Source organism: Bombus terrestris, chromosome 18, assembly GCF_910591885.1.
Source record: "Bombus terrestris chromosome 18, iyBomTerr1.2, whole genome shotgun sequence".
NCBI lineage: Eukaryota > Metazoa > Arthropoda > Insecta > Hymenoptera > Apidae > Bombus > Bombus terrestris.
This window is the reverse complement of record NC_063286.1, coordinates 5,121,937-5,141,931: the sequence shown is the minus strand read 5'-3', so window position 1 is coordinate 5,141,931 and position 19,995 is coordinate 5,121,937. Positions and strand designations below refer to the sequence as shown.

Sequence of the window (19,995 nt, the reverse complement as noted above, 5' to 3'; positions counted from 1 at the left end):
ACTTCTGAGCGACTACTCGCAACTGCCACTAGTCACAGTTAAGTTATAATCCTAACTACGACTATTGACTACTGATCATTGACCCTTCTCTCCATCAACACTTCCGTTTTATACCAGAGTTTTCGGTATTACTACGACGTACACGTGTTTTACAACTGTTGACTCAAGACGGTCACGTACACTTTCTTAACACGTCGAATACAACGCTAGTTTTACAAGCTTTGGCCGTGGCACCACGATGAAGTTTTTATTGAAATGTTATCTACAAGAGATATGTTACGATGGATAATCATCAAAGTCACTCGATTCACTTATTTTTACGATTATCAATTATCTCATATTGTTCGTTCGCCTTGTTAAATAATTGTCCTATGTTATTAAGTCTGGGGTTCTGCCATAAACCATCATTCATCCCTTCATCATACTTATTCGGACCCGCGACAATCCTAAAGAACAGTCACAATATTTAGCATTTTTTACTTTACTGTCAAGGCCCTTAATTGCTATCAGACATCTTGCAAGACGAAACGTCCCTTAGGGTCATTGTTCATTAAAGTAAAACACGATAAAAGTAAAACACTTTCAACAGCCACTGATTGGGGGAGGGGGCACACATAATACATGTATATTTCAGGCATAAATAAAACTATTTGTAAATGTTGTATACTGCATTAATTTCATCACATTATTGTAATAACGATAGTAATAATAAAAAATTGATAACTATTTACATTTGTTCAAATTATGTGTTTCTACTAATCTTGATGCGCCGGTCACCGGTGACCCTCGTGGCATTCAACTTGTTAATAGCTCAATGACCTAAAGGGTCAAGAGCATATGGCTCATTAGAATTTCCTCGAGAGTTTTCCACGATAATTACATTACTTTAATAATTAGTTTGGATCATTTATCAATTTTGTCTTATTCATATCTTACATAATGTTTTTAAAGTAGCAATGTTGAAAGAAACTACAGCCGAAGTTTTCGAGAAACTTTTTAAGAAAACAGCAGAGCACCAACTCCATGAACGTAAAAATGAGAGAAATTAAAAAATGCTTTGCTCAATTGATAAAATGCGAAATTTAAATAATAAAATAAATGATTAGTATAATATGAAGTTGCAAATATCGATCAGCTTTTCATTTCCTATTTAATTAAAAATTTAATTAAAGATCATCTTCATTAAAATGTTTTCTAGAAGCAAAAGATTTAGCTATAAATAATATCTGTTTTGTTTCAATGTAGACAAATTTATTATAAAAAGAAGAAAGTAGAAAATGTATAAGTCCCCTTACTACTGTGATTAAGAGAATGTTCACAAGAAACCAAGAAACGATTTGAAAAGAAAAGATATAGGAAATTTTTTAAAGACTATATCTAATTTTTTTCCAAGCATAAGGGAAAAATCAATAAAGATAAACATAATAATTTCTACTATAAAAACAGTGCACACATATACAGTAAATAGAATACAATAAAACTTCAAATAAATAAATAGAATTAACAAATTTTCTATTCTGTTTATCGCATTTTGTATATTAGCGATTAATTATATATAGTTAATTATAATGATAACATATAATGCATAATAATGTATAATACATCAAGAGGCTAATTAAAATACTTCCTATGATATACATTGCCACATTAAGATTCAAGTACTTCCCAATCAGCTATAACCTCGGCGGTGTAGCCAGCTACGCTCGTTAAAGCCCAGTTGACCGTGATCCTCCGAGCAGGCCGGACCTCTCGGCCCTAAGGGTCTACCAGGCGTAGGCCCAAACAGTGAGCGCAGCAAGCTATTCAGTGTACAGTATACAGTGAGAGAGCGGTGAAAAAAAAAAAGCAAAAAGAGTGCTAAGCAGTGAAAAAATAGTGATAACATCACCCACACTACAAACAATACAAAAATAGAAGAGGAAAGGAATGAGACTGAAACCAAGGAGGCGGAATCCGCCATAAGTCCGACAAAAAAGGGGGTCAAAAGGAAGATAGAAAAGCAACAGATAATTAAAGATAGCAGCATAAAACCCGCTGCACAAAAGACGCGGAAACTCAATCCGCCTCCAAACCTGATAAGCAGGAACAAAAAAGAAATCAGACAAGAAAATTTAAAAGAAAAAGAAAGCGATTCTCAAGAAGAGTGTCACGAAAAAAACGAAAACATGAAACAAAAAAGAAGCCCCCAACCAATGGCAATCCCAATAAAAAATAGATTTGAAGCCCTCCAAGCTCAAGACCCCTGCGCACCGCAGTCGCAGGAAACTATCATCGAAACATTAAAAAAAAAAAACGACCTACTAAGGAAAAAAGCAACCAGACAGCCCACACCCCTGGTCACATCACCGATAACCACGAACAAAAACAATGCCGCCCGGACAAGTACCTCCCCCGCCGCTCCGCCAAAAAAAACAACAACACCACAACATTCAACATTACTGAAAAACCAAAATTATAAAGGCCTGCCACCCAGCCACCCCGCTGAAGAACAGGCAGACCCCCCCACATCGGCAAAAGGGGCCAGGCCACCCCCCATCAAAATAACATTACAAGACCCAAAAGATACAATAGCACTCATGGAAACTTCACTCAAAATCAAGAATTTCCACATCAAAAGAATCCACTCAGGTAAGCATGTGCTTTACCTCCAAAACATAAATGACTACACAAATGCAAAAAAAATACTGACTGCAGCCAACACGGCCTACTTCACATACACTCCAAAATCTCAAAAACCCCATACGTATCTACTAAAAGGTCTAGGTAACAGCTACACAGAAGCGGAAATACTAGAAGATCTGAAAGCCCTGAATATCGAAGAAGTCAACTTCACCAAAGTGACCCGATTCACAACAAGAAAATCAAGGGAGAACAACACATTGCTCCCAATCTATATAATTCAAGTCTCCCCCGATAGCAATATCGGGAACCTATTAAAAATAAACAGACTCAACCATCTAAAAATAGCATGGGAAAAAATAAAAAAAAACAACGATATCACGCAGTGCTACAAATGCCAGCGAATAGGCCACACTGCACAAAACTGTAACCTAAATTATCGCTGTGTAAAATGCACTGAACCGCACGGGCCAGGTGAGTGCAAAATAAAAAAAGAAGCAGTAGTCAGCAAAGAAAAAATCTACTGCGTAAACTGCAAAAACTACGGACATCCTGCATCTTACAAAGGATGTCCAAAACTCGTCGAACTCCGGAAAAAGATTAATGAAAAAATCACCAAAGCAAAAACATCAAAAACCGAAAGAATCGCCAAAATAAGCCGTAAGTACGTCCCCGAGCTAAAGTTCGCGGATATAGTAAAACAAAAAACAAGTATAAACGAGACAAGCCCGCTAGTAACAAACTTAGCGGCACAAGCCAAACAAAACCCAAACCCAACAATAGACGCACCCCAAATAAGCATAATAAATGTCATTGAAGACTTCAAAAAAAGCATCTTAAAAGCACTAAACGACCAACAAACCCAACTAAACGAAATCAAAAAAGCACTAAATACGCATGAAGAAAGAATCGATTCCATCTTCAACATCATCGAAAATATAGACGAAGATTAGCCAAAACACACCCGCCCACCAATCACAGCAGAAAACAAACCAGATAAAAGTTAAACATCTGAAAATCATATCAATAAACGCCAACTCTCTAATCTCAAACCAAAAAAGATACAGCCTACTAACTCTAATTAAGAAAGAAACCCCCGACATAGTACTTATCTCAGAAACCAAACTGAACTATAGACATAAGGTGCAATACAAAAACTACTCTATAATAAGACATGACAGACCAAACGCCACCCAAGGAGGAGGAACGGCAATCCTCATAAAAAACCCCCTGAAGTTCAAAACAATACAAAACGACAAAATAACAAACTTCAAAATCCTAGAGACGACGATCATAAAAATAAAAATAAACAATAAGGAAAACTTATTTATCTCTGCAGCCTACGCAGCCTACGGAAACCAGAAACAATTTAACGACGAATTCGACAATCTCTTCCAACTTTTACAGCTCGACAAACAGGAAAACTACTACATAATAGCCGGTGACCTTAACGCCAAACATACCAGCTGGAAAAACGAAATAAACAACACGAGAGGAAACTCCGTCAGAACCTGGCTAGACAATAAAAGCATCTTCTACAAAACAAACCTTTATGGCTCCGAGCTACCCTCTTACCCAAAAGGACGCTCCTACCTAGACATATGCCTAGCAGACGCCCGAATAAAATTCCAAAACTTACGACCAAATAACACTCTCAAAACCATAGACTACGACAGCGACCATAACGCCATAGTATTTCAGATAAGCAAAAACACATCCGACTACCTAACACTCGAAACGCAGACCGAAACACCCAGGTACAACTACAAAAAGACAGACTGGAAAAAGTTCCAAAACCTGCTCGAACAGAACTGTGACCTAAAAATCTACAACAATGTCAACCTAACAGACAGACAAATCGACTCGTTCATAGACGAAATAGAAAAACATATACAAATCGCCCTACAAGAATCCGTACCGACATTTAAAAAAAAAGACTCCTGCGAGCCATATATAAACTATAAAATAAAAAAACTACAACGAGATAAAAGCTACATACTATCGAAATTAAACCACCTAAGACACAACTACTCTTACGACAAAAGAGAAGACATAGAATTCCTAAAGTACCTGCTACACGAAATAAAATCACAACTAAAACAAGAATTCGCAAACTCTATAAATCAATACTGGACAAACAAAATAAAAAATATCTCCAAAAAAGACTCTGCTAGCATGTTCCCGCAGATAAATCAAATCTTCAGACCAAAGGAACAAAACTCCATCCCGCCCCTCAAACTGCCTCCAGAAAAAGCCTCCCTCATCCAAGAAGCAGGCATCGAGATACACAACACCAACAAAGACGCAGAGGGCAACTTCATAATATCAAAAACAACGGAAAAACTAGACATTATCGGCACCCACTTCGCCAAAACTCACACACAAAACGAACACATGGGCCGAGAACAATTAAACAGAATTATCATCGCCGAAACAAACATACTAAAAAATAAAATAAAACAAGACATAGCGCTAAACAAAACAGTCTGCACATTCTCAAACGAAAACACATCGGACGACCCCAAACAGCCCGACCCAGAAATAAACTACTTCACAAACTTCAATCAACTAAGCACAATCTTCTCCACGCTAAACAACAAAAAATCCGCCGGCTTCGATGGCATCCCAAACATCTCGCTCAAACGCCTACCAAACAAAATAAAATGGTACTACACAGTACTGTTTAATAATGCACTAAACAACACGTACTTCCCCAAAAAATGGAAAAAAGCCAAACTCATAGCCATTACAAAAAAAAATAAAGACGGCTCATCACCTGCAAACCTACGACCCATAAGCCTCCTCCCCAACATAAGCAAAGTATACGAAATGATCATAAACAACCCCCTAGCAGCCTTCTGCTCAAAAAATAAGATAATCCCGGAAAACCAATTCGGCTTCCGCCACAAACACTCCACAATCCACGCAATAAACAAACTTACGTCTGATATCTGCTGGGCACTTAACGCAAACCAGCGAGTAGCCGCCTGCCTAATAGACATCGAAAAAGCCTTCGACACCGTCTGGATCCCAGGGCTCATTTATAAAATGATCAAAAAGAATTTCCCCGAATACCTAATCAAAATAGTATGGGACATGGTAACAAACAAAACTTTCATAATGACCGACGGCTCGCACACTTCAAGCAAAGAATTCTCCATAGAGAACGGCCTGCAACAAGGAACAGTAAATTCCCCGCTACTCTTCAGCATCTACAATAACGACTTACTAAACCTCTTTAACCTCAACACATCCACACACAAACGCTCCATAGCCTTCGCGGATGACCTAATCATCTACGTAACAGGCCGCAAAACCAAAACGATAAGAACGGAATTGCAAGAACTCTTCATCAAAATCAGCGATTACTATCATACATGGAAACTAAAAATTAACGCAAGCAAATGCGAAACCATACTATTCAGACCCAGAACAAGCAAAATCGGCCCAGCAGAAAGGGAACAAGTCAGGAAATTCCGCCTAAAAGAAAAAGCAAACGAAGAGAACCTCATACCACACAAAAACTGCGTAAAATACCTAGGAATAAACATAGACGAAAAACTAAATTATAAGCAACACATCGAAATCCAACTCTCCAAAGCCAGCAAAGCCTTTTGGAATACAAAAAGGCTGTTTTACTCCAGACTTCTCGATAGCAAAGTAAAAATCATGTGCTACCAATCGCTAATAAGACCCATTATAACCTACGGCTGCCCAATATGGTACAACATACCTGCGTCAATAATGGAAAAAATTCGCATATTTGAAAGAAAATGCATCAGAGCTTGCCTGAGCATTTACAGATCAGAACACAGCGGATACAGAAAATACGTAAAAAATAAAAAAATATACGACTTAGCCAACATCCACCGCATCGACTGTCACATCCTAAAACTAACGAGAAATCACTTCTCGCAAGCCGCGAAGATCAAAGAAAACAGCCTAATCTTCGGCTGCTTATACCCAAACGACGCATACTTCAAAAACACTCTGTTAACAGGCTACATCCCCCCCGAAGCCTTTCTATACCTAGACGAAAAAAACTATCTCCAAGACCAAAACAACATACCCATAATTTATCATATGCAAAGGAAAATAGGAATGAAATCTATTCAATACGAGGAAAACCTAGATGGCCGCACGGCAGACACTAGGTGGAGATACAACATGGCCCTCCCCCAAAAGGATACAGAAGACAAACACAGAAAAAACACAAAAAAATACTGGTGGATACGGAATCCTCAACAAAAACAACAAGATAAAGAGCCACAGAACGGCAACGCTCACCGAATCAAAGTGTAAATATGTAAATATGTAAATAGATAAACAAATATTATACTAATCCCACAGAACACCCCTCCCCGCTCCTCCCAGTCCATCCCCTCCCAACCCCTCCCTAATAGGCTAGCGAACTGTCCTGTTTTTGCGTCCAGGCTTTCAGGACATAAATTAAAATATCGTACATAGGCACAGCGCAACAGCGGCTTAATTTTATTTTACTTAGCAATAATAATCTTAAAAAAAAAAAAAAAAAAAGAGAGAAAAGAATGTAATAATGCATGGCTACGTCGTACCGCCGCGTATCGGTACTCTTGCCTGTACCACCCTACAATTAGAATTCAGCGTTTATTCTGGAAAAAAATGATGTAAAAAAAATATGTAAATAACCTGGAACAAATAAACAGAGATAAAAAAAAAAAAAAAAAAAGCTCGTTAAAGCCCAGAACTGAAAGCGACGCGTGGTGTGTGTGGCGAGTTCGAATCCTCGGTACTTCAGGAGGATTACGGATAACGATAAAAGCCCAATATACAATTTTTCTGAAAAGAAAAATATGCAACAGGCAAGTGACAGCCCCGCTCTTGCAGTATTGTTGTAGGTGCACGTATCTTCTGGGAGTGCACCTTAGTAAAGGGTGCTTGATGATGTTAGGCACCCAGGGGCCCGAGGAAACTCGCGCACTGGCTACTGATCCTCCGCCCGTGGAGGTTTTAGCCGGTAAGAATCCGGCACTACCTTATGCTCCACCACTTTGCATGGGTATTAAGGTGTCTATGAAGATTTCCTCCACGAAAAAAAAAAAAAAAAAAAATTTTTTTTTTGTGACATGAGAGGAGAAACTAATATTTTATTACCCTGTTGCATTTCAGTCAATATCACACGATTATGTTATTATTATTATTATATTATATTATTATATAGTTATTATTATATTAAAAATATTTTGTGAATAAACGCTAAAAAAGGTACACATTATACAGTTGTTTATCGAAATCATTACAAGGTCACGTAGTATCTAAACACCCGACGCAACACTTAAAACTCGTTTGTCGAAAAATAGCAGCATTGCTGTCAATGATATTATCATAGTCGTGTGTGCTATGTGTATCAACACAAGCGCTGGACGCGTATATTACTATGTGAGTGGTGTAGACAGGCGATCAATGTTATCTATCGAATTCGGATTTAAGACTCAGACTGTGAATTACAGACGCAACCGCGTAAGGCACTTTTCTTTAATCGATTTAATATGGTCGCCTTTTCGTAACAGCATATACCTACAATTATAACTGAGCATACAGGTGCATACATAATACATAGATGATAGCACTAGATAATGAAAAAAAATAATAAATAAATAGATAAAAATGTATTAACGAATTAAATGCTTCAGATAGAACATTTTAATTTTATAAAAGAAGCGAAATAAGACATTTCTATCTAGAAATGACTTGAAATCATATTATTGAGATATATATAACTTTATTTGCTAGACTAGGTTGGACTTGTATGCGAATATCAGTGTGTGGAAGTATGTGTGGGCGTGGCGTCTCGAAAACAAAGGAATGTATACTGTCCAGTTAACAATCTGTTATGGGAGAAAGTGCTGAGAAGCGTGCAAGTGTGTATGGATGAATATCTTTGGAATCGTTTATCGAATAAATATATAACTATTCTAATATAAATTTAAAGTGTAAAATTAGTGTTCCTATACTTATATTTCGGCTATTAAGATCCAAAATTCTCAACACACATTTAATTAATATTTATAAATATACGTACAATTTACACGTAAAGACAAACGTAGTAAGGAGAAAATAATGAAGAGAAATGAAAGCTAGAAAAATTTGTTAAGAAATTAGTGGTTTCAACGTGAATAAAATGTCCGATCGTCATTTAAAGGTAGGACTATTTAATTTACGATACTTTGTAATAGAACATTATAAATTGGTAAAGATATCTAAAAAACAATTAGAGTAAATAAATTAGGCTGCTCCTAGATCCCTATAAGCAACATAGAACTTTCTGACTTTGTTTAAAAAGTAAAAAATATGGAGAACGTCAAATATTTCAATCAGTGGTCAAAAATAATATTTATTCCCAAAATTCTTACGAGAGAAGCTATTTAAAAAAAAAGTTAACTCTCCTTGGCAATAAAAAAACCTACTAAATTATAAAAGATGTTTTGAAAAAATTAAGCGATTAAAAAATATTAATTTTTGAGTGTTCTAATTACGAATAATCATTACAAATGATGGATTTTCGGTTTCGGAGGGTAACACGCGGACAGATAGCGCTGTGGAAAAAGTGAAATATGAAGGGAAAAAGGAGAAGGAAACACAAAGTAACACGAAGAAGGGAAAATAAAGGGTGAGCATACAAGGAGAAAGTGAAAGAAAAGCGAAAAGAAGACAGGAACGAGAGAGAGATACAAATAAGAAAAACTAGAAGAGAAGAGGTTAGGATGTTACAAGCGCTTCAAACAGAGTAATGTAGGGAAACGACAGATGGCGACAAACATCGAAGACCAAGGAACAAGGGTAAAGCAGGAGATAAGGTAGATTTAAAAAAATACATTGGATAAATACAGCTTGTCAGAAAATGAGACACCAAAGAGGGGGAGAGGAATGGTGGTAATGATGGAAAAAATAGAGAAAATGATAAAGGAAATAAAAGGTATATTCGGAAGGCAAGTGGAAAAGAAGAAGAGGGAAATGGAATGGAAAGGGAAAAGAAGGGAAAGAGAGAGAGAGAGAGAGAGACAGACAGACAGACAGAAAGAAGAGTGGGAAAGGGAAAAACTATTGAGCAGAATCAGAAGAATCTAGGAGGAGAAGGACAGGGCAGAGAGAAAGAGAAGAGAAGAAGAATCATAGTAATCAAAGGAGCAGACTGGAACGAAGGAAGCAATGAAGAGACAGTAAAAGAGTTCATAAAAGAAAAAATGAAAATAGAGGCAGAAGTAGAAAGAACACATATGATAAGGGTGGGGGACAAAAACACAATAATAGTGGCGACGATAAAATCATTGGAGGAAAAAATAAGGGCAATGAAGGAGAAAAGCAAATTGGGAAAGGGGCTATACAGAGATGACGATCTGACAAGAAAAGAAAGGGAGGTACAGCAACAAATAAGAAGGATAGGCAGAGTAAGAAGAGAAAAAGGCGAATATGTCAGGATAGGATGTAAGAAATTACAAATAGAAAGTAGATGGTACAGGTGGAACGAAAATGAGGAGAGGCTGGAAGAAGAAAGAAAGAGAGGGGAAGGAAAATGAAAAAAGGGGAAAAGGGGGGGACTACAAAGGGGATGAAAATGTGCTTCTGGAATGTAGCAGGGTTAATAATTAAGGACAAAGAGGTGTGGGAATATTTGAAGTCATTCGACGTGATCGGACTCACGGAAACATGGATAGAGGAAGACAATTGCGAAAAACTAAAATTTTTTTTTTTTTTTTTTTATTTATTTATTAAAATTCACAATTTGTCCAATTTGGACATTTGGTGGAATTTTTTAACGGTTAAATTAGCATGTTGGTGGCTACCCCCAGCGGGGTACCATCCTCGTGTTTCTTAGGTTATGTCCTTTATAAGGTCTGCTGGGTGCTTCCTTTTTAGTCTTCTGTCCATATTTGTGATTTTGTATGTTTCCGAAGCTAGCCGGTTTATGTGTGTTGCTATTCTTCATTTGTATTTCTCGGAGTATCTGTTGATTTCTTCCTTGACCGTTGGCATTCCCAGGTCCCTTCGTATATCTTCGTTTCTGACGTACCAAGGTCCGTTTACTATTGTCCTGAGGATTTTAGCCTGTATTACCTCTATTTTGTTTATATGGCTCATTGCTGCCGTCCCCCATAGTGGTATTCCGTACGTCCAGATTGGTTTTATGATCGTTTTATATATTTTTAACTTGTTTTCTGTGCTTAGTTTGGATTTTCGGCCTGTTAGCCAATGCATTTGTCTTCTTGTTTTCTGTATTTTTTCTACTATTGATTTGATGTGTAGTTTCCAGGTGAGTTTTTGATCTAAGTGGAGTCCTAGGTATTTGACATGCTTTGTTTGCGTTATATGCGTGCCGTTCAATAGGATGTTTGGTGGTGTCTTTTTCCGTAGCGTGAATGTAATATGGTTGCATTTATTGGGGTTTGCTTTTATTTGTTTTTCTTGTAGCCAATTTTCTATTTTTACGATGTGTTCTTGTAGTATTTTGACTGCCGTTTCTGGGTTAGTATGCCTGACTAGTATAGCTGTGTCGTCCGCGAATGTCAATACTGTGTTGTTGGTAGTTGTTGGTATGTTCGCCGTGTATAATGTGTATAGTATTGGGCCTAGGACGCTTCCTTGTGGTACCCCGGCCTTGATGTCTTTAACTTGAGAATGTGTGTCCTTGATTTTTATTACGAAGGTTCTGCAGCTTAGGTAGGATTTTATTAAGTGGTGTATTTGCTCCGGGAATTGTTTCCTAATTGTTTGTAGTAGACTTTCATGGTTAATTTTATCGAATGCTTTCTCTATGTCTATGAAGAGGGCTGTGCAGTATTCCTTGTTTTCTAGTGCTACTATTATTTCGTTTATAAGCCTGTGCATTTGCTCTATCGTGGAGTGTTTGTTTCTGAAACCAAATTGGTGATCCGGTATTAGTTTTTTTGTCTCTATTATTGATTTTATGCGGTCGTATATTATCTTTTCCAGTATTTTGGAAAATACTGGAAGCAGTGATATTGGTCTGTAAGATGCAGTTTGGTGCGGGTCTTTGCCTGGTTTATGTAACATTTTGATCTGTGCTAATTTCCATGGTTTGGGGAAGTATTGAATTCTTAGAATTGCGTTGAATATTACTGTTATTAGTCTTATTGCTTTTGGCGGAAGGTTTTTTAAGATTTTACCATTAATTAGGTCGATTCCTGGCGCTTTGTTGTTTTTTGTTTTATCAATTATGTTTCTAATTTCTTGTGCCGATGTTTTAGGTATGGTGTATTCCTCGTCGGCTGTGGTAGCAGTGGTTTGTGGATCCTCCTCCGTATGACTTTTGAGGTTGCTGTTGTTGGTAATGTGTGGTGTGAATGTGTTGTAGAGGTGGTTGGAGAATTCTTCAGCTTGTTCTTCGTTGCTTCTTGCCCATGTGTTATCTGCTTTTCTGATTGCCGGGACGGGTATTATTGGCTTCCTTATTTTTTTCGTGGCTTTCCATAGTGAATAGTTGGTGTTCTCGTGTGTGGAGAGTGTCCCTATGAACTTTGAGAATTCGTTATCGTTGTGCTCCTTTATTTTGTTTTTTATTTCCTTTGCGAGTTTGTTTAAGTGTTTTTTGTTTTCTCGGGTTCTGTATTTTTGCCATTTTGCTTTTGCTTTTCTTTTTTCTTTGATTTTGTCGAGTATTTCTTGCGGGATTGTTATTGTTTGTCTGCTGGTTGGTTCGGGAGTAGTGGTTGTCCTTGCTGCTTCCTGAATAGTTGCTGTCAATGTTGCTACTGCCTGTTCTATGTGTTCAGGAGTTTTTAACGGGATGTTGCAGTTTATTTTGCTTTCTATTATTTCTTTGAAAGTTTGCCAATTGGTGGTTTTATTGCATAGTGTTTCTGGTTTGCTATAGTGAATTGGTTTGTTTCTGTATTCAATTATTATGGGTGTATGATCGGAGCTGAGCTCGAGGTTGGGTGTTATTTTTAGTTTATTTGTGTTTAGTCCCCTTGTAACTGCAAAGTCCAGAAGATCTGGTTTTTTGTTCAGGTCAGTCGGCCAATGTGTCGGTGTTCCTGTGGATAATATATTGAGGTTATTATTTCTAATGTATTTTTCCAGTGTTCTACCTCGAGGTGTAATGTTTCTTGATCCCCAGAGCGTGTGCTTTGAGTTGTAGTCTCCCGCTGCGATGTACTTGTCCCCTAGGTCCTGGAAGTATTCTTCCCACATTTGTGTTGTTATTTTGTGTCGCGGAGGCACGTATACTGCTGACAACTGGAAGTAGTTGCTGCTAGTTTGAACTGTAGCAGTGGTTGCTTGTAAATATTCTTTATTAACTTGGCTGTGAAGATAATGTTTGATATCGTTTCTGACTATCACTGCTGTCCCTCCGTGAGCTTTTCCTGAGGGGTGTTTGGTATCATATATGGTGTAGTATGGTATTTTCAAATAGCTTTTTGTAGTGAAGTGTGTTTCTGAGACAAGTAGTATGTCTATATTATTATTGTATATGAATGTTTTAGTTTCGAGGGCCCGTTGTTGTAGGCCGTTTGAGTTCCAGGCTGCTATTTTTAGAGTGTCCGTTTTTATTTTTTGCTTAGCACGTTTGTAATTAGTTGTAGCATGACTGTGATTTGTTGGGTTTGCTGTTTGAGTACTGCATTTTGTTCGCTTATCATTCTGGTTAGCATTTCGGTGTTCTTTATGGATTGTTTGAGCAGTTCTTTGATTTCTGCAGTGTCGTTGTTACTATTGCTGTGGTATTGGTTATGTGTGTGTGTTGGTTGGCTGGTTACTTGAGCATAGCTTAGACCACCAATGGTGTTGGTGCTGATAGGTTTGGTATTTATTGCTTGCTCTGTATTTGGTAATATTTCAGGTTTTGTGCTGTCATGATGGGCTTGTGTGTTAGTGCTTGTCCTGCTTCGTAGGGGCGGGAACAGTTTTCGTTGTAGTTGTTTTCTTACTTCACAGCCTTTATAGCTGGCTGGGTGGTTACCGTTACAGTTGGAGCATTTAACTTTTTCTATTTTTCCTGAATATGGGCAGTGTGCAGTTAAGTGATTTTTTGCGCACTTGACGCAGGCTGGGCTTCTGTTGCAGTAGTTTTTAGTGTGTCCGTATTGTTGACACCGCATGCATTGAGGTATATCTTTTTTGTGTCGTGGTGGTTCGACTGTTACTATTGTGTTTAGTATTTGTTTGATATCATATATTTCCTTGTTATTGATTCTGGGTTCAAGTTCTATTAAGAATAGTGGTAGTGGTTGCTTAGTGTCGAATCTTGTTATATTGTTTATTGTTCTTGTTTGATGTCCAATTTTAGCTAACTCATCGCTTAGTTTATGTACGTTGGTTTTAGGATGCAATCCTCTTATGACAATTTTATAGCTCCTTTCCGTTTTAAGCTGATAAGTGTGGTAGATAGCATTTTTTTCTTTTAATGCTTTTATAACTTTCCTAAATGATTCTAGTGTGTTTGTTTGAATGTTTACTTGATCCAATTTTGTTTGCTTTATTGTGTAATTGTTTTTCTCTTCTAGATTATTTAGTAGATCAATGAGCGGGTCTATTATTTGGGCCTCGACAAAGATTGGTGGTGGTTTTGTAATATGGTTTGTTTGGATAATGGTTTTACTTACGGGGTCAGCGTCTATTTCTTCAGTTAGTGGGTTGAAGGAGTTACTTAGTGGTAATTCTTGCAGCCATCGCTGCTTTTCTGTGACTGAGTTTCCTATGGCACTTGTGTCTGTGGTTGTTTTACGTTTTTTGCTAGCCTTCGCTGGCTTCCAGCTTTCATCCTGGTAGTATCTTTCATGTTCTGAATTGCTATCTTCCTGTCCCCGATGCTCTTTTGTTTCTTCTGTCTCCATGTTAATTTGTTTGGTTTTTATATAATATGTTTCACCTTTTGTTGCTATGTTTATAGTTGGTATCTGCATTGTTATTTTATTTCCTCCTCACTATCACTTTGCAGCACTATTACTTTGGAGCACTTTTTCACTATTCACTTATACCTGGAGAGGACGACCGTCTAGACACGTCCGTCCTCCTCGGCTGTCCGAGCAGGAGTGAAAAACTAAAATATAGACTATTCAAAGAATACGACTGGAAATGCAGGGCAGCAATGAAAGTAAGTAAAAAAGGAAGAGCAAAGGAGGGAATAATAACGGGTATAAATAAGGAACTGAGAGAAATAGAATACAAAGAAATAAATGATAATATAGTGGAAAGAAATATAGTATACAATAATAAGACGTATAGGGTAATGGTAGTTTATAATCAAGACACAAAAGGGACATGGAAAGAAATAGAGGAAAGAGTAGACGGAAGAGAAGAGGACGTGATGATCATCGGCGGAGACTGGAATGCAAGAACGGGAGAAGAGGGAGGGCCGATAAACGAGGATCTAGGGAAAGAAAAAACCTGCGATCAAAAGACAAGACAATAAACATGGAAGGAAGAACTCTGCCAAAGTACTTGGAAGAGAGAGGCTGGATGATAATCAATGGAAGAGATATGATGGAGAGGAGTGAACATATATTGGGGAGAGAGAAAACTCGGTAATAGATTATGTGATTGGCAATCAGGAGGCGACAGAAGAAATAATCGACATGAAAGTAGGAAAAAGAACAGAGTCGGACCACATGCTGTTAGAAATAGAAACAGGGTTGCCAGAATTACAAAAAAATGAGGAAAGAAAGAAGAAGAGAAGGAGAAAAGTCATCAGCCAGTCGAGTTTGAAGTGTGCCGGTCCTGACACCGAATAAGACCAAATACAAAAAATTACCGAGACTACTGAGATTAGTGGCAGTAGATTTACTGGATTGGCAACTAAGTGATTGCGGATTTTGTCAATACCAGCTAATGACAAAATCCGCAATGACTTAGTTGCCAACCCAATATATAGCTATCGGATCGAGATATTTTGTACACGGCAAGTAAACTGTCACAATATAATCAGAACTCAAAAGCAATACATTTGACCGCTGTGAAAAAGGTATGTAGATACCTGAAGGGAACGAAAGAGTAGAGATTAGAATGCGACCGTGTAGAATCGCAATTGACAATCAGTAGACGCCAGTTGGATGAAAAATAAAATTCGTAGAAAGAAAGAGAGAAAAAAAATTAGACAAGATCAAGTCGTGCTTTATTCGTTTTACGATGAAATATGTTTGCAGAACGGTAATGAATATTTCAGTAATAGCAGTTTACAATTAATTTAAAGATGTCTAATACAAAAATTGGAATGCAATATATCGTAACAGTAAAATAATTAAGAAATATGATAAATACAGGCATGTATGTGTGAGTAACATTTTGTATGTAAATTAATTTTTAAGAAATGAACAGGTGCTATATTTTAATCTTTCAATTTCGACAAAGAAGAAAATTCTTATTACATAAGATAATATATTATATAAGATAAGGCTAATTAGAATACTTCCTATGATATACATTGCCACCTTAAGATTCAAATACTTTCCAATCAGCTAGAAGCTCGGCGGGGTAGGCAGCTACGCTCGTTAAAGCCCAGTACTGAAGACGACGTGTCGCGAGTTTGAGTCCTCGGCAATTAAGATTGAATATAGTACAAATTTGATACAAGTCAACTTTCGGGTGAAAGTTATATGCAACAGGCCCTTGCCTGATCCCTTGGTCAGCCCCGCCTTTGCCGTCTGTTGTGGGTGTGTATCTTCTGGGAGTTTCGCCCTGGTAAGGGTGCTTTATGTTAAGCACCCAGGGGGTCCGAAGATAACTCGCGCACTGGTCTACCGCCCCGCCCGTGGAGGTTTTAGCCGGTAAGAATCCGGCACTACCTTCTGCCCACTACACATTACATGGGTCGTAAAGGTGTCTATGAAGATTTCCTCCACGGAAAAGAAAAAAAAAAAATTTTTTTTTGTGGTATGAAAGGAGATACTAATATTTTATTAACCTGTTGCATTTCAGTCAATATCATACGATTATGTTATTATTATCATTATATTATATTATTATATAGTTATTATTATATTAAAAATGTTTTGTGAATAAACGCTAAAAAAGGTACACATTATACAGTTGTTTATCGAAATCTTTACAAGGTCACGTAGTATCTAAACACCCGACGCAACACTTAAAACTCGTTTGTCGAAAAATAGCAGCATTGCTGTCAATGATATTAGTACAGTCGTGTGTGCTATGTGTATCAACACAAGCGTCGGACGCGTATATCAGTTGGTGTTGCTATGTGAGTGGTGCAGGCAGGCAAACAATGTTACCCATAGAATTCGGGTTTAAGACTCAGACTAGGGATTTCAGACGCAACCGCGTAACACGCGGCAGTACGGCTAAGGAAATTCCATCCTTAGACAATAGAGCCTTGTCTAGCACTCTTTCCAGGAAAAGCGTGCTCAGATTGCAAAGCACCTCAGAACAAAAAAAGACCAGTAAAGTAAGTTAAATATAAATGGGCATTCCAAGCGTTTGGTGAGATTATTTTCAATCAAAAATGAATTTTTAATCAATATCCAAACGTGTTACTTTGAATATCAATTGTATAAACAACAAGAAAGAATTAATATATCCTTTTAAACTTTGCACACCGCACAGAAATACAGAACACATTTACTCTCAATATATTCTAATAGAGTTTCATTCGCTTGAAAAGAAACAAAAGATTTTGTCCACATTTCTTAAACATGATCGAAATTGATTGCAATATATTTACGTCTGCAGTTTGCTATTGAAGTAGACGATTGTCAGACATGTACTTACATACGTTTAAGGCGGATTCAATATTCGAAAATCAGTTAGAAGTAAAATTTTCAAAATTGAAAGACAGACGTGTCTTTATAATTTCCAACATCACAAAATACTGATCTTTTAATGCAAACAAAATTTTATTTAAATATATCAAACCATACAGATTAAAGCTCAAAAGGAGCAACTCCAATACAAAAACCGTTTCTGAATTCCATTTTCAGGAAAATGAGAAATTCGTGTAAATTATATGATATTTCACTGAAAAAATTCCTATCTTCGACGTCAAAAAATGATAGATTCGATGTGGAATGACCCTTATTGGAAAACAGAAGCGTGTTTCTTCATTGTTTCAGTATATGCAAATGAGTCTGAGACATACAGGAGACGCTACCATCTGAAACTTCTAGATGCAGTTCGAAACTGAAAAGACTGAGGTTTTACATTTTCTTCCTGTGATTCTTAATTTTCTTTATTCGATTTAATTTAGTCAGCTTTTCGTAACAGCCTACACCTACCTAGAATTATAACTAAGCATACAGGTAAATAATACATAGATGATAGCACTAGATAATGAAAAAAAAATAAATAAATAGATAAAAATGTATTAACGAATTAAATGCTTCAGATAGAACATTTTAATTTTATAAAAGGAGCGAAATAAGACATTTCTATCTAGCAATGACTTGAAATCATATTATTGAGATATGTATAATTTTATGTGCTAGACTAGATTGGACTTGTGTGCGAATATCAGTGTGAGGAAGTATGTGTGTGCGCGGCGTCTCGAAAACAAAGGAATGTAAACTGTCCAGTTAACAATCTGTTATGGGAGAAAGTGCTGAGACGCGTGCAAATGTGTATCGATGAATATCTTTGGAATCGTTTATCGAATAAATATATAACTATTCTAATATAAATTCAAAGTGTATATTTAGTGTTCCTATACTATTATTTCGGCTATTAAGATCCAATATTCTCAACACAGATTTAACTAATATTTTTAAATATACGTACAATTTATACACAAAAATTGTTAAGAAATTAGTGGTTTCAACATATGTACGTGGTATTACAATAAAACGTCCTATCGATATTTAAAGGTACTTACGAGTAATAGAACATTATAAATTGGCATCTTAAAAACAATTAGAGTAAATAAAGTTTAAAAGGTAAAAAATATGGAGAATTTCGAATGTTTCAACCAGTGGCCAAAAATAGCAAATATTCCCAAAATTCTAACGAGAGAAGTTATTTGAAAAAAAAGTTACCTCTCCTTGGCAATAAAGAAACCTACTAAATTGTAACAGATGTTTTGAAAAAATTAAGTGATTCAAAAATATTAATTTTCGAGTGTTCTGATTACAAATAATCATTATCAGTGGACATTTCTACGGTTATCGATAACTATTCTTAACGATAAATATTGTTTTTGTTTATCCATAACCATAACTGTAATGAACTATTTTTAGTTATTGATAATCATTATCGGTGACGGAATTTTTAACCAAAGAAGTTTGTGTAATTATAACGATTATTTCTGATGAAAACAGTTTAAAATAATTGTAAGATGCTAACGTTTATATTATAAATTTGTAAATTTGGGTAACAAACATCATAGTCCGTGATTTCAACATATTTTTAAAAAATGAAAACATGCTATACAGAACATTTCAATTAATTGTAAGAAGGACACTAAAAGAAATTTGGTCTTAAAGTTCGTTTTTCTTTCTTTTTTAGAGAGAATTCAAGAATGGGATGTATGGAAATACCTGGAGCCCTTTCCAACGCACTCCGAATAGCGTTAATCACGGCCAATGTAAGGAACCAAGAGGGTGGCAGTAGGGCAGCAGAAAAATCGGAAACCACCGAAATTACTACGGAAATGGATGAAGTTAAAAAGATAAGAAAGTCGGAAATTATCCCAAGGATACGTCTGTTAGTTTCCAATTGAGGGTACTTTTGCAACTGTTTCGCAGAAGGCAATGTTGGTAGTAACTGCTAGTAATAAATGGATGTTCGTGAGATTACAGAAATTAGGTAATAATTGTTGTAAGTTGATTTCATAATATTTACTGATTATTTTGAAGCGTTTACGGAACATTTTAGAGCACTGAATAATAAAATTTAATCATAATACAGATCCGAAGAAAATCATGTTGAGTTTCTTTTGAGGAGTCTTTAGAGGAAAGACAAGTAATGTCTTTCACTGACAAGGAGTCTTTAGAGGAGTTGAGTCTTTAGAGGAAGGACAAGTAATGATGTTTTGGTTTAACAAGTAATATTCCATACAGCAAACTGATTACAATACTGTCGTACGTCGTATTATCATACTCGGCTCTCAACTTCTCGATTCACACTCCGGCTCCTCCACTCACACTCTCCGGCTCCTCTACTCACTCTCCGGCTTCTGCACTCGCTCTCTCTGACTTCTCAACTCACACTGTCCGATTTCCCAACTAACTAATACCCCCTGAGCTAGCAACCCTTTGTCCTTTCTTATCCCCACCTCGCATGTGTTCTGCGAAGGCAAGTGGCCAGGATACGTAGGCCTTTTCTACGAAACTATTCGCTTGAAGGACCGACGACACATTGATGGACCCGACGACGCCTCGACTTCCGCGACATTGTTAATGGTTCGACCGATATCTTAGTCCCTTTGTCCACGAT

The 19,995-nt window shown here is 36.9% G+C and overlaps 1 long non-coding RNA gene across 3 annotated transcripts; it reads left to right on the top strand.

Annotated features, from left to right (window-relative positions):
• The first annotated feature begins 17,364 nt into the window (after nucleotides 1-17,364).
• On the top strand, nucleotides 17,365-19,494 carry LOC125386883. 3 transcript variants are annotated; one of them, XR_007227423.1, is made up of 3 exons: nucleotides 17,384-18,428; nucleotides 19,066-19,377; nucleotides 19,468-19,494. It is a non-coding gene; the product is annotated as an uncharacterized LOC125386883 (long non-coding RNA). The 3 variants fall into 3 exon arrangements; XR_007227422.1 differs by having other exon boundaries at nucleotides 17,385-18,428; nucleotides 19,066-19,365; XR_007227421.1 differs by having other exon boundaries at nucleotides 17,365-18,428; nucleotides 19,066-19,494.
• The last annotated feature ends 501 nt before the right edge of the window (nucleotides 19,495-19,995 follow it).